Source organism: Cyrtonyx montezumae, unplaced genomic scaffold, assembly GCF_038088225.1.
Source record: "Cyrtonyx montezumae isolate F1298 unplaced genomic scaffold, pur_monq_1.0 scaffold_23, whole genome shotgun sequence".
Lineage (NCBI taxonomy): Eukaryota > Metazoa > Chordata > Aves > Galliformes > Odontophoridae > Cyrtonyx > Cyrtonyx montezumae.
In genome coordinates, this window is record NW_027071970.1 from 8,363,384 (window position 1) to 8,377,269 (window position 13,886).

Below are 13,886 nucleotides of genomic sequence, written 5' to 3' on the forward strand. Positions count from 1 at the left end.
AGATGCTCGTGGAAAATGTACTAGGCATAAGAAGGAAGCACTGAAATGCTTGTGTGAAAGAAAACACTGCACAGCTATCTTGGCTTGAATACTGCAAAAAAAAGAAGTAAAAAAAAAAGCATGTAAAGATAGAATGTGTGGTTAAGAATTGTAAAGACCTTATCCAAAAATGAGGACACGGAGTCATGGCTGATGTTTGATTTAAGTCTTTTTGCTTGCCCTGACATTGTCTTTAATGCATTATTTATATTATCATTTTCAAGGAGCTTTCTGGGGAACGTGTGGTGTACATGTTAATGAAATGCACTGTGTTACAGGAAGTTTAAGTGCTAGTCAACTAGTACAAACAGTTTATACAAACTGGTCACTTATTTGCTTTGTTTCTTTGTACAGTTTGGAAATGATCCATCATGCCTGCAGTCTGCAACATCACCGTACGCATCTGATCAGCTCCAGTTTATAGGAGAGACCCAGATTTCTAAGTCTCATGTCACTACATTAAATCAAGAGTACCATCACTGGCAGTTTTTAGTAAGTTCTCTTTCTCTTTCTTGCATGTGTTCTAACAACAGAGGGTTGGACATTTGTTTGAGGTAGATATTTGAGGGAAGGAGGGTTTAGCTCCACCATCTTTATAGCATTAGATGTATTGATTTTGTGGAATATGGTAGATATGTAGATAAGTAATATAGATGTGTACTTAGGATATAATTTTAAATTTTAACAAATTAAACAAATTAAAAATTAACAAATTAAAACGTGATAGAAATAGGAATTGGAGTGGTCTGTTCTATTTATGTGCACATAAAATTACAATATCCAATGCTTGAGGGTTGTGTTCAGAACAACCCAGTCTTCTCTGGTGGATGCATACGGGCACTCGATTCTGAATGTCAGCAGATTTTTCTGGAATAATCCTTGGATGTTCAAACCAGCCTCTTTAAAAGCCCTTTGCCCTCTGCTGCAAAGTGGTGTAGGTAGTGAGAGCAGTAGTTATGTTGATGGCAGGATTACAGTTTCCTAACAAAATACTGAACAATATTCTTTTCATTGTGTTCAGTGCATTTATTTACAGTACTTTGGGGCTCATTTTAAGTTACATTCATTCCTCTTCACTATTTAATTAATTGCAACTACTTGCTTCTGATATAAATAAATTGATTTATATCAATTATATTTTTAGAAGTGCAATTCATCTACTGTATGATTAAGCAATGGCTTCACTGCTAGAGAAAAATCCTGTATTTTAGTAAATGAAGACCAAATATATAGATTTTTTAATCTACATACAAATGTTTCTTTTGTCATTAGCTTTCTGCATACATAAATATAGCAGACTCACACCTGTTAGTTACCAGGCAACAGCAGCATTTGACACTACCTGCAGCTGCAGTGAAAGACGTGCAGGTCCCTGATTGTGAATTTAAGGGTTCTGAACATTGAACTAAGGTTGATAAAAAGGACGTTAGTGCAAATACAATGCCTTTTTCATCACGGTAGCAATATGTCAGCAGAGTTTCTCTAACAGCATTAGTTTGCTGAGATAGAACCCTTTAGCACATGTTCATGATGGAAAAAATTGTAATTATTGTATTCTTTAGCAATGTGGTTTTCTCTGAAGTAGCTGTACTCCATGTGAGCCTTTTGCCTCTGTGCAAAGCAGGAATCTGTTGTGATTCTTCTGAAGTATTTTCTTGGACTCACTGTTTAATGAGTGAGTGCGCTATATGTTCATCATGTTAGGCAAAACCTGAGCTGAAGGGAAAAGTACAAATTAAATTCATGAATATTATGAGCATTCCTTGCTATTCAGAGGTAGTTTGCAATTTCTTAATGATGGCAGAGCAGTGAGGCTGAATATTAATGTGACAATCAGAAACATGAGTGATTCTGATACAGTGCTTGAGTTCTACCTGTCTGTCTGGCTAGTGAAGTGTGTGAAAGGTATACACAGCATCCACTATATTAATGGCCACGTTTTATCTCCATGGGGAATATTTATTGAAAGTGGTACACAATCTACACAACCTATAATCTTGGTGTAGCTTATTTGGGGGGGGGGGGGGGCAGAAATTAGCTCTGTTGGTTAAAACAAGCCCCCACAAATCATGAGTATACCATCACTTGGGATGCTCTCTCATGCTCTTTCCGCTTGCACACAGCTGTTTGTGAAATACCTGCATTGCTCTTGAAGAAAGCTTGGCAGGTGATCGTCTGTATGTAGGGGGAAGGTTGCGATCTAAGTGCCTCATTTCTTAAATCTACTGACAGTGAGATATCATTTTGGGATTTCACTGAATGTTCCTGTGAAGTTTCTGCGCTGGTTAAGTTTTTACCTTCTTGAAAAAGCAATAGTTTCTGACACATTCAACCTATTAGTTCATTGTTACCTGAAAGGCAGCAGGTGAACAAAGGAAATGAGTGTCCAACATAGTGAGGAGATAATGAGCTATATGAGTAATTAGCAGTACATTTTAAAAATATGCTCCTACAGAGTCAAAAGCATTGGCCTGAGAGCATGTTCTCAATGATGTAGTTGAGATTACCCATTTCAGCATGAGAAATGATTTAACTCTTTCTCTGTGTGGTTTTTTAGAATTGACAAAATGTTAAATGATGTCTGAAAGGAACAGAAGATGATTCATAGCAAAGCACACTACATTAAGACCACCAGTGAACGTACTTTGAAATGTACTTTTCTTTAATTTACTGTTACCTTCTGTAGCAATGGATGGCATGTTTCATATAGTTGCCACAAAAATTTGCAGATCACTTCTAAAATGAAAGACCGGGGGGGAAAAAAGCACAAAAACATAGAGTATGAAAAATAACACAAATGTGAAATGTACTCTACCATCTGTATTACATCAGTTGACAGAAGATGGAATGCAATGCTGGACACAGACTAGGCTTCCAGAGGAGAGCAGGGGATTAATTTCACTGGGAAATTGTCTCCTCCATTTTTTTTATGTTAGAAAGCAACTATATAATATCTACTATTCATAGCTACATTTTATAGATTTGGATTGGTGGTTTGAACAAGTGTCTGTGCCTGGTCTTTGTGATGTGACGCTTGTTTGCTGTAGCTTGTTCCACTTAAGTTCATTCTAGAATTTCCAATATTTGGCCACACTGCTAATAAATTATATATATATATATATATATATATAGGTAATTATATTGAAAGATGACAGTTATACATCCATCTTGGGTAAGTTTATTCTGATCAAAGCAAATCTCCGGAGGAAGTATGTATTATTTGTGATGGGATGCCCAATAAATGAAAGGCATTTGCATTCATAAGAGCTGCTCAAGCCAAGGGAAGTCTAGTGACATTACCTCAGTTCTTTATTAGATAAAAACAACCTAGTCATTTAACTGCATGCTTCAGATGCACATGCTGTCCTTAGAATACTGTGTGCTGCTGGATTTAAATGTGCATGGATTTTTTTAGGGCACTGTGAAGCAGTTCATGGAGTGCCGACCAGTCCCAGAAATGCATCATTTTTTTTAGGTTACTCCCTCTGCAAGTAAGAAGTGAAGGAAGGACATAGCTGGCCAAGTCAGATTATGGTTTAGAGATATGATATGTATGTTGTTTTTTCTTCCTTTATTGTGGGTTTAAACGAAGATAGACTGGAGGGAAGCTGGTCCAACTACTGCCCTGACAGTGCCTTGTTTTCATTGTGGATTAACAGGGAACTCCAGTCTGCTAGGCTGTCAGTCTGGCCTGTTTTCATCAGCACTGAATCACTTTAAAAAGAAAAACAGTGCATGTGATTATCAAAAGTATTTCCATTTAAAACACACTATGGCAATTCAGCTCAGATTCCAGGAACTTTATTGGATGTAAATACCTATTGACACTGAGTTTTGACAGTGTTCCCTTTACTTAGCCTCTCTGTGGTAGGTACACATCACCAAAGACATTTGAGATAGAAGTCCAAAGAAGCAGCGATTAGCATATTTTAAAGTTTCCTGCACTGACTGCTTAAATAAATTTGCATTAATAGAAAGATGAGACACTTCCTAACATTCTCTCTGTGTCGAAGGCTAAAAATAGTTCTATCAGTACTGTGGTTGCAGTTCTCCTAAATTATAACGGTATAGGGAAAAAAAAAAAAACACCCTTGAAAGGTTATAATTAATGAGTTGTGTTGTTTTTATAAGTATACCAAAATAACATGTAGAAATTGGGACAAGTAAGCTATTTTGTGCCTTTGGCATTTTGATGGTGAGGAGCCTAGCTTCCCATTTGAGCTGGGGGTGGGCTTTGCTGTTGCATGCTCCTAGCAGCTAGCCCTCTGCAACTGTTTAGAGGAGTTCATGGCATGCATGTGAAGGTGACTGTAGAGAAAGCAAATTTACTTCTGAATTTACAAAGCAAAGCACTGTCTATTACTCTCTTGCATTGTAAAGAAATCTATCATGGTGCCACTTTGAGAGACCATGAATTAGAATTAAATAGTTGACAGTTTAATTTGGCATGATAAATATTTTAAACTTACTTTTATTAATAAAATTGGGGGGTGGGGGGAGTGAAAGTTGGAAACTCTCAGTTTTCTGTTGTGCTGAGGGGGAAAAAAAATCACCAGTGCCATATAGGGTAGGTGTGCATATGAGCCCAAGTGAAACCAACCAGGTAAGTGAAGAACTCAAGACTTGCTAAAGCACTGTGGAAGGATTTTTTGGGGACTGCTAGTTACTTTAAGTACAGCCTGAGGTAAGAAAGGGAAGTTCAGAAACTCAAAACTGCTGTTTTCAATGCACTGCTGGTGGTATAATGATAGGAAGAGAGATTGTTATTAAAACAACTGGAACTGCTGGAGCCCATGAGTATTGTCAAACGCATTAAAGAAAGGACTTACTGTTGGTTTATATATTACATGTAAACTCAGTTGAGAAATACTTATTACAGGAGAGACTTACTAGGAGAAACAAGCTATGGTTAAAAATTCAGCTTTTCTGTATGGAGATTCTCTATGCATTCTTCATCTCTTCAGCTTACTTCTTGTATTCAAACAATAACAAGTGATCCACGTTATTCTATTTCACAAGTAGTTTACCACGTCTATGCATTTTTTTTATTTCTTCTGTGTTATGGATGGGTGTTTTTTGAAAATGAGAAAATAATTCTTCTTTTTTCATATTTGGTGCACGCTCGAGTTTTGCCATCATCATATTAATTAACATAAATACTACAAGAATTTGCTATTGGCTCCTGGCTAAGATTTTTATTTTGAATGACACAAGCACCTCAGTGAACTTAAGTACAGTATCTTTTAGAGTTGCACTAGGTCTCACTTACACAGTAGCTTCATCATTTTTAACCGTGAATTTCCTTTAACAGTGAAGATGGAGTGTGGTCCTCCAGAATAAGTGCATGTATCAGGAAGGAGTGCATCTTTGTAATGATTCTGTCTGTACTTTCCTACAGTTTTATACAACAGCTTTATACAGTGCCTGATCTGAAAGTAATGCCTCTTGTCATGTTGGCCTGTGATGGCAGAGGGAGACATTGGTGATATGGCTGTAAACACTGAACTTTTCCACAGGTATTCCTTTAAATTTTGTTGCCATGTGGCAGATGGCAGAAGATGGCAGTCTGCTCTCAGGTTATTTAAAAAAAAAAAAAAAGACAACAAGCTGACAATGCTGCAAAAAGAATCATTGGATGGACAAGTGGCAGTGTGTCAGGTGTGATGTAAATACAGATGGATGTCAGAAAAAGAGACATAAGGATGATTCATAATCTTAGGATAAAACAATGAGAGTAGTAAAATAGGTAAGCTGCTCTGATGGTTTTTCCCAGGGTATTTTGACAACTGGTGGTTGTTTGCAGAGTTTGGAATATTTCTGCCTAGCTACAGACACTATATAAGAAACTTGTTAATTTTTTTTTTGAAAGCTTAGAGCATCTGGGTTCATTAAAATCTGGCCTTGAAAGCTCAAGGTAACAGTTTTTATTCCAAAATTTCTGGTATAATAATTTCTATTTCAGCACTTTTGTATTGTTTGTATTGAATTGTAGCGTTGTACCAGTTGGCTCCTAGCGGAAAATGTAGACTGATTTTATTTTTAAAGTAATCAAGATCTTTTAAATCTCAGAATTCTAATGAAGGCTCAGATCATAGCATGTTTTACTTTACTGTGATTTTCTTAATCTTTGGTTTTCACCTTCAGCTGTGCTCCAATAGAAAAAACTCCATAGTCTGTTACCCACTGTGGGGAGAATTCTGAATGGAGTTAGATGTATCTGTGTATTAAAACGTTTCATCTCTTTTAATTCATTAATTTCTATATTTACACTGTGGTCTGGAAGAACAAAACAAAATGTGCCAGTCACACACTGGTCTGTGTTTATATGCTAATCTTGGTATTCATGCAAGTACGGTTTCTTCAGGAGTTTAAGCCAGAAGAGGGAATAGTCAAATGTACACATTGAACTTCAAATATATGAACCATAACTTCCTCATGTCAGTAGTAAGCTTCCTAGAGGCAGTTCCTGACTATACGTTGAAGGAGATCTTGGATTTGCTGGATGATGATTATATTATGGCTCTCTGAAACCTGTCTTTAGATGCAGCAGGCTCTGCAGCAATATTAGGCTCCAGAGCTCCCTACCAATTTTATAGCAAACTTGATTAAGCTATTAAATTGTAGATCATTGCTGACAGTAAATTAATTCTTAATCCAAGTCCTGTTCTGCACTGCATTGAGAGACTTCTGCCAGGAGGCCAGTGGTTTGAAAATGGATAATTAAATTCTGCTGCAAATATATATATATATATATATATTTTAATCAATCTTTCTTCTTTCAGGATCTGGCAAATGAGTGAAAACCATTAATTAATACCTATAACATGGTTTAATGGTTTAAGATCAGCTTCTCTCAGAATCTGAAATGTAAACCAAGTGGGGAGTAAGTAGCATATAAACAAAGTTGTCAAAAATGTATTCATGAGAGATATTGCTTTTGTATTTCTGTAAATATATATAAATATATGGGTTACTTTGCAAATTTAACAATATATTGATCTGAATTTAATGTGGACATGTTATAGATAAAAGACACCTAAATATAGGAGAATTAATAATAGTGGTGGTGTGTATTCTGGGCATTTGTGCAGTAATGTAATTAATCCCATATGATCCTACTTTACTGCTTTAAGAGGGAATAACAGCATGTTGATCATCTCATCTCTGGTCCACATATCTATTTTCATTGGATATCACACACCATTTTTATTGTTTGTATTTGAACCAAGAAGCCATTGTTTGCAGGTTTTATCTGATAGTAAGAAGGATTATAGAAACTTGTTTGTTCATTAATTATCATCACTATTCACTTTCCATTCCTCTGAGAAAAACCCTCATTTTTCCAACTTTCCCGGTGTTGTTTTTTCATTTCCTTAAAGCTAAAGGGGAGTCCTGAAAGTTGGACAGTTATGACAGTCATTCTTCAGATAAAGAAAGATACCCCCTAAATTCTTATTAGAGGTTGAAGCAAGCTTCACTACATTATTTTCCCATGGTAAATTCAGTTTATTATGTCTTAATGGCCTGGATGTACTTCCAGCTCTCTTTTAACACTGGTTAAAATTTTTCATTGAGAGTTTGACTTTCTCTTATATACTCCAAAGGATCCTATCACAGGACTGAGGCACATCCAGGTCTTAAACAGAAAGAAATAACAGCAAGGAGGAAGCCAAAATTGTGACACGACCTTTTGAAAAGATGGTGCAAGAGACCAAGGAGAAAAGATGTCTAGAGAGGATGGAGTTTGAGCAACGGAGTATGTCCATGTCTCGTCAGATGTGTAGGGGAGGTAGTGGTGGGTGGTGATAGTGGTCTTCATTGCTTTCTAGTACTCCTTAAAATGTGTTTTAATTGTGTTCACAGTTTGCTAGGAGTGAAGAAACAAGAAGCCTTTGGGGATTTTATAACAGCATTACTGTCTGGCTGTCTTTAGCCCTAAGTCAATATGAATTGCTTTAGAGGTGTCTCTTGGCAACCTAATAGCACTTCCTTGGGCAGAGCTGTGGGTCATTAACTCTTTTTTGCTCAACACTGCGGACAGAGTTGAGGTTTTTTTAAAACAGGTGTTTCAAAGTTTTGGAAGCAAGCGTGTCTTTAAGAGTTAACTGAAATAAGCAGGTCATATAATATTGAAGGTAGATCTGATAGTGGCACCACAAGGAAATTATCAGTTTTCTAGCAAAAATCATCATGAAAAAGAACCTAGTTCCATAAAAGTAATAATGCTGTATTTAATTTATCTTTCCTTTCTAAGGTTAATATAGTTAATAAACCTAGGACAAGTGCAGAATTAATTTGAAGATCTAACAGAAAATTGGGTAAGTTATTCAAGTTCTAGTTGGGCAAAAGGTCTAAGTGTCACAGAGAGACCAGGAGAGCACATAGATACAGCTTATCTCTCCTGGGCAGTATGTTGTATTTAATGATTTACAGTCTCAATTAAAGATGGTAGAATTGCAAAGTATTTGACATTTGAGGGAGTAGTAATAATAAAACAAATTAATTGCTTGGAGAGAAAAGCTTTTAAGGTAAGGACGAAGTAATTGATAGTTGGCTTTGCACGTGGATAAAATGTGTTTAATTCATGCGAGATTTTCTTTTTTTAAAGTGTTTTCCATTAGATCTATGAAATGATAGTGAGTGAGCCTGTGATACTGCTGATCTGTAGTAGCCTCATTGTTTTCCTGACTGGCAAAATTCCACTAATTATAGATATACCCATATTATTATAGCTTTTTACATTTTATATATATATATATACATATATATATATATATATATATGATGTTATGCTATATAAAATTATGCTATGAAATAAATAGATTATTATATGTATGTATAAATGCATACATATAAAGCTGTATATGTTTAGATTTTACTGTCCAAGATTTGTTGCTTTGCTTTCCAGCATTATTAAAGATTTAACTGTATCTCCAGCTGAGACACCTTGTCATTCTGACAGCAATGTAAATGTTAATAATTAAAAGCAGTTAAAAAGTGTGTTAAAAGTCATGTAATTTTTATAGACTGGCTGACTAAATAATGCATTCCTCCTAGATTTTCTAGAGTGCGAAAGGGTTATTAACAAACTGTTTTGCCATTCTAGGTGCCCTGTTTTAACCTAGTTTGTGTACATGAAAATTGAGGTGATTTTTTTGGAGGGAAATTATTATCTCTGGTAGTGCCATAATGGTATACCATGTCTGCCCTGAAGGATCTCTTTTCTTTCAACAGATCTGAATGTGTTAGATTCCAAGAGGCAGTTCAGATACAAGGAATGCACTGAAAAAGCATCTTAAAAATGTTAAGACTTAAATATGCTGCAGTGATCATAAACCCTACAGTCAACGTTCTACAGTGCTGAGAAGTGAATACTGTTTTTCTAGCAAAGAGAAAATTTAGATCTCTTTATTTCCTTCTTAGAGAATGATGAAAAAGCTAAGAAAACAAAATGCCCACTTTCTTCTCTTTTCCTGAAAGTAAATGAGTCAACAAATAAGTAAGTCACAGCTGCATGATTGGGTCAAGAGAGCTTTACATGACAGGTGTAATGCAAGCTTAAAGTCAGTATTTCATGACTGCACCATTGTTTGGTAGAGCTAAGCCTTTCTGCAAGTACTTTACACACAGGCCTTATGTGAGGCTTAGTTATGTAATTGTGTTAAAATGCCAGTACAGAAAATTTCCTGGAGCTCTCCCACTCCTTGCATTGCATCCCCTCCCAGCTTTGTTGCTGTAACGGTATCTTTAAGTTTTGTGGGCTTTTTAAATTTCAGTTTAAGAATTCTATTTCAGTGCAGTTTCTTGGATTCAAGCCTTGTGAGTGCAGCTTCTTGTCACATGAATAAAATAAGACTGACAGATGAGCTGGGACATACGTACAGTCACCCTTTTCAAGATCTCGATTATCCAGATTCTGGAAATAGTTTTCCTGAAATAGGACTGCATCCTTATCTATAAAATGAATAAGACTGCAGTCCTCCTATGTAGCAGCATTTTTAGTGCATTACCGTGTCATTAAATTTAAAAGCAAGACAAGCCCTCAAGTACGATTGGGAAATCTCTAACTCTAGGAACAAGTAGCACTGTATTTAGTAAAGTAAAAAAAGCAGCTGGGAAGGCACTGTAAAGATTTTGTTGAGCTGTGCTTAGGTGACTGAACACCATGGAGTGTTAGCTGGGTTCAGTGTTTTGTATTAAAAAGAGCAGAGTGCGACTGAGGACCTTTTTGGCTGAGTTTCTTATAACCATTTGAAGTCACTCAAGGTTTTAATCCTGCTTTCTTGGGTAGTACGTAACAAAGTCATCTGTGCTTTAGCACACTGGACGTTATGAGAATGCAATTCCTCTCACTTAAATCACAGCTTTGGTAATGTCAAAATTTCTATGTATTTTTGTCAGGAAGAGTCTTGGTAGAGCTAGCCAAAAGAGAATTCTAAGAAAAAAAATCATTAAAGCTGAAGTTGAGAGAGTTTAATAAAATTTGATGATCTTTGTGCCAAATTTCATTTGTAGACATACTTGTGATTTAGGGAAGGTAATAAATCTACAATGGTCTTTAGTGAAGGAAAGCACAATCAAAGAATTTAAAGAAGCAGAAGATTTTTCAAATTGTCATTTTGGGAGATTCAAAATAGCTGTTTCAAAAGGAATGTCTCCCGAGTATAATGTGTTGTAAGGGCTTAATTTCATTTATATACCACAGATTGTACATGAAATTTTTGGGAAACCCTTTATTAATAAATGCTTGGTACAAAAATAAATCCAGAAATAGGAAAAATGTTTCACTGTTCTAAAATACTGATGAAATAAGAAGCTACAGGAGCCTGGAATAATGTGTTTATTGTAATTTTCCGAAGCCAAGTTGCCAACTGTGATCTGTGAATCATTAGAGATCCTCTGGGCATGTTGCTGATTTCTCCATCTGGTTTCCATCAGTCGTGTCCTTCTCCAAACTTCATAGTTTTAAGAGCATCTGTCAGTGAGGAAGAGAGGAACTTATATCCTGGTCAGCAGTTACAGTGATGTGACACAACTGTGAATAATGGGGTGGTCACAAAGGGTTAGGGTGGTGGTGTGTTTCTATGTTACTGCAAGTAAATGAGTAGGTTTCTGCAAGAGAATTGTAGTTTGCTCTGTGAAAAGCTGTTGCTTGCCTATGTTCTCTGTTATTGAAGTGAAAGATACAGGCATTCTGTAGGAATGAATACTATATATAAGCAGATTTAACTGGTGACTTGGAAGAAATAGTGCATTTTTCTTCCTTTTATTTTTTTCCCTACTTGCTAACAGCAAGTTAATGAATAAAAGCGAGATGGATAATTCTGCTGGTGAAGAAAAGCTTTAAACTTTTCTTTCCAATTTTCTTCCCCCAGGATTCCTATTTTGAATCTTTTCCGTCGAAAATCACAAATATTTTCAAGCAGATTTGATTGAACTGACTCAAATGTTTCCCACTCTGCAAATGCATTTAATGGTTCCTAAGCAGGCTGAAAACCCAGAGCCTGGATTGAGCTGTTACAGCACATGCAGAGATCTGTAAAGAAAAATTAGTTTTCCTCACAGACCATAAGAACAGCAGAAAGAACAATGACAAAAGCTATCGCTGAACAAAATGAATTATTTTTAGAAGCTTTATTCTGTTAGTTCACCTCTTTGAAAAGAGGAGCCATTCCCTGCCTACCTATCTGCCTGTCCTTGCATACTGTAGACTCACTGAGTACAAGTAATAAAGGTTTTTACAAAAGAATAGGAAAATCCCTCTATAACTGTTATGCTTTCTTCTCTTTCGAAGAATCACTGATTAAAGAATAGTGCATTTTAGGTTGCAGTGACCTAACCTTCTTTCACAGGTTTAATTATGTCTCTAGAACTCCCTAGCACAAGCCAGTTATATATATTGGGGTTTGTTCTGGTCTGTATTTTGGGTAGTTTTGGTAATACTCATTTTTACATCAGGCATGAACTGAAATGGATTTATTTCAAAATGAAAAAAAAAGAAATGTAGAGCTCAGCAAAGGCTTGAACATTTCTGCCTGTGGTTTATCATAATTCTGTAGTAACTTTATTCAAATAAATGCAGCTTCATGATAAACAGGAAGGACCGAAGATGATTCGATAGTCATAGCCTTGATGATTATTTAAGGGAGTGCATTTTCTGGATTTACAAGCCTAGATCGTATGCATCGTGGCCTACAAGTGATATGCTGCTATGGTAAACTACTGGTCCAATACAGTAAGAGTTCTCAATAATAAGTGTAAGCACTGCTACTCTAATCTGTGGTGACAATTCCTTCTGCAGTAGGCGTCATCGTTGTTAACAGTTAAATTTGGGATCTGCAGGACTCTGCCTAACTGTGTTTTCTTCCATATGTTTTAAGCATCAATGCTTCAAACACAATACAAAGCATTTTACCTTTACCTTTTTGCTGTTGAAAACTATTCACCTGTCTGAAAACCTTTCTCCTAGGGCTGTGTCTTGCCAGCAGCCAGCAGAGTGATTGAATCTTCTGAGGGGGCTTATTGTAGGAGGTGGGAGCTATTATGCTCTTAAATTTCCTCTTCTCTCCACATCTAGGAAATAACCAGAGGCAACAAATACTTTGGGAGATTGTTATCACAGAAGCTTTTGCTTATCACTTGGTGGGAGACCTGTTTTCACCCTTAATTTTTGTCTATAATTTCAGTTCACAGACTGGTTTGTGCAGTTCCATTCAGTTTTCACCTTAATTCTGAATACTTGTGAAAACTCACTGCAAATTTGGTTTCTAGCTTTTACTGTGTTGTTTTTTTTTTTCCCCCAGCTGGATTGGTGATTTGTACAATCATCATTTAAATGTGGAATGTGTTCATCTTTGTATTGTATACGCTGTATAATATTAATTTCAGAATATCAAATGTGAAACTGAAGCCTATTTGTGATAAATGCATGCAAATCACTGCTGATACTCGCTTGAAAGCATGAATGGTACTGATTAGCTTGTTGGGGAGCTAGAAGTGTGTTGAAGACCCATACTATAGGGCTACTGAAAGAGTTTAAATAGGAAAGTGGCAAGCTGTTCTGCTGCCAACTTGTTTGACAGGTTGTTCTCTGGATTCTTCTGGAATCAGAAGCTTGGAAGTCAGTTCTCTGAAAGTCTTGAAATGAAAGACTTTTGGATGGTCCTGGGGCAGCAACATCAGGTAGACTGTTTAAAACAAGAACCTTTCCTTCCTGGTATTTGCTCTAAGTTAGAAGTGTCAAGTTTTGTTCAAATTTGTAATAAAAGTACAAATGGAAAGTCAGGATTCTTCATGAAAATGAATATCTATGGGAACTGTATAATTCATTTGGAAAATACTTTGTATGACAGCAAGGCACTAAATATTGTTAGTTCAATTTTCTTGTGACATAGAGCAAGTCAGCTACAACGGTGGTCTTGTACAGCTTTTTTTTTTTTTTTTTTTTTAAACAATGATTTTGTGCCTGTCTTCACTGAAATCTGAATTGGAGTTTAAAATGGGGTATTGCCTTGAGGAGATTAATTTTTATAGTGTACATTTTGCATGTAAGAAGAAATGCTGTTATTTGACTATCTGGCAGAGGAAAGCAAAATATTCTGATTTTTTTTTTACCCAGTTAACAAGCTAGGAGTGTTTGGGTTTGCTATGGCAGAACTGTAGACTGCCATAATGTTCAGATGGCCATCTCCTCTGCAGGAGTTTTTCCCTTCACTGTGAGTTGTTTGGGACTCTCAGGGAAAATGCTCACTCTCTTCCTACACGTGGTTCAGCTAACAGTGGTTAGCAGATTGAGTTGAGGAGACAACATTAATGTCAATCCACTTCTTTCTCAATGACAGAACAAA

General features: G+C 36.2%; 1 protein-coding gene across 3 annotated transcripts in view; it reads left to right on the forward strand.

The window, feature by feature from the left end:
• Positions 1-393: 393 nt before the first annotated feature.
• The window catches only part of RIMBP2 (RIMS binding protein 2), an 88,693-nt gene continuing 75,200 nt past the window's right edge, over positions 394-13,886 (forward strand). For 2 of the 3 annotated variants that reach the window (XM_065739108.1, XM_065739110.1), the window contains exon 1: positions 394-531. The gene's annotated coding sequence lies outside the window, so the exon portion shown is untranslated. The remainder of the gene's footprint in view (positions 532-13,886) is intronic. The other variant, XM_065739105.1, reaches the window with a different exon arrangement.